General features: G+C 33.2%; 1 long non-coding RNA gene across 1 annotated transcript; it reads right to left on the bottom strand.

Moving 5' to 3' along the window:
* Window positions 1-805: 805 nt before the first annotated feature.
* Window positions 806-1553, bottom strand: LOC133997326 (uncharacterized). The gene is made up of 3 exons (XR_009927292.1): window positions 1472-1553; window positions 911-997; window positions 806-822 (listed from the first exon to the last, which is right to left on the bottom strand). It is a non-coding gene; the product is annotated as an uncharacterized LOC133997326 (long non-coding RNA).
* Between the last annotated feature and the right edge of the window lie 451 nt (window positions 1554-2004).

Below are 2004 nucleotides of genomic sequence, written 5' to 3'. Positions count from 1 at the left end.
ATGCTCCTATGGAGTACTGCAGGCTTCAGATTTCCTGCTGTTGTTTTTATTGTGTACTAAAAAGCAGCTTTGATTGCTGCATCCTCATTTGACACTCCCAATCCAAATCAAGGTTGGATTTATTGCTGGGCTTCAAGGCAGATAAACGCACCTCATTAGACTTTTGGTGCACGTTCAGCCATTTAATACAACAGGTGTACTTTAAAATGCTTTCAGTGTGTTTGGACCTTCAGTTACAATAAAGACAACACAGCTACTGACTCTATCAGAGCTTCATGCTCAGTTAAGTCTATTCTACACAGTTTATAACACATCTCACTGTCAGCAAACATGTTAAAAACAATCCAAAAGTTACTGAAAAATGACTTTTTTTGTACAAATAATGATGAAACTGTAACTAAGCTAAAACATGTAAAAACAATCAGCAACAGTTAAAAATATAGTTGAACTTTAAAAAAAACAAGAATCACTCATCATTTTTGTCTAAACTTCTAATATAAAATCTGATGAAATGTTATTTACTCTGCTGAGTTGATGTTGGAGTGAAAGTTGTTGATCAGTGGAGTCTGATAGAAGCAGAAGGTTCTCCAACGTTTTCATACATCACCGTAGCTTCATCTCCATCTTCATCATCATGCACCTGTGAGGAACAACACAACTAACAAATTAATGAACTCTGTTTCAGAGTTATACAGTCAGCACTGTTTATTCTTATTCTCTTTACAGAATCAAGTAAATAGTGAACTACCACAAACATACAGTAAGCATTTGAATATTCAGTTTTAAAACTCACAGCATTGTCACAGATCTGTGTTTTCTTCCCTGAAAACACAAAAAAAGAGTTTAGTTTCATCAGTAAAAATCCAGATTCATCAAAACGTGTTCATAAATGTTGTGTGAATGTTCTCACCTTTAGTTCTCGTCCAGATGTTGACTGACACAACGATTATTATGAGTGCAGTTAAACCCACAGACACGATGAGGAACCTCAACCAGCCTGGAAAGAGAATTAAAACATTAAAAACATTTGTCACTGTTCAAACTCCTGTAGTTAAAATATGAGAGAAATACAGTTTATACAGCACGTGTGATTTTTACAACCTGAAAAATGTTGCATTTATCAGTGCTTCATCACAATATTAGTACAATATAGTTCAATATATGAACTGAACTGTGAACTGTGGTGCTGAGTGTCTGTTGTTACAGAGATGAAGCACCAAAAAAACTAATCTCCAAATGACATTTAGAAATATATCTTGTCTATATTTTTATACTTTTAAAATCAATGGCTGAGAGACAGAAAGAGAGAGTACAGTGAGCAACAACAAGGTTTGAGACTCAGACGTGTGTGAAAACACTGACTGAGATTAACTGATAAGAGAATATCTCGACCCACAGCCAAGAGTCATTCTTACATTCATACTATATATTTCAAAGGAGGAAAGAGAGATACACTATTTTAAATCACTACCTCTTAGTTTTGTTGAAGGTGGGTTTGTGGTTATATTTTGGTTCATCTTTTCCTTTGATGTTATTGGTGTTAAAGTTGTTTCAGTGTCCTCATCTGGACAAATGAAAAAGAACAAGAGACAAACAGAGATATAAACTGGCTCTTTTTATGTTTTTCATTTACTCCTGTTGCTGTTGATGTTTTGGATTTTCAGCTGTTTTTCATCCTAACCCGTATGAAGACAGAAAAAAACATTGACATTAAAAATAAATCCTGAACTCAAAAAAGCTTTAATACACTTGTACTGGAAAAAGGTGTATTAGCACTGAAAAATAAAATATGTCCATCAAATTAAAATCTTATTTTATTTTGATATTCTTTGTGTTTTTTTAAATTTCAATCTTCATATTTTTTCTTTGTCTTTTTTCAATAGCAGATTTTTGTTACTCTGTAAGTTTTTGCTTTCCAATTATTGGTTTTCACCAAACCATTGTGGCAGCCATAATTGTTAGATTTAATCTGTGAGACCAACATTTATCTTCTAATAGGAATTA

Source organism: Scomber scombrus, chromosome 17 (genome assembly GCF_963691925.1).
Source record: "Scomber scombrus chromosome 17, fScoSco1.1, whole genome shotgun sequence".
Lineage (NCBI taxonomy): Eukaryota > Metazoa > Chordata > Actinopteri > Scombriformes > Scombridae > Scomber > Scomber scombrus.
This window is presented reverse-complemented; position numbering and strand designations above follow the sequence as displayed.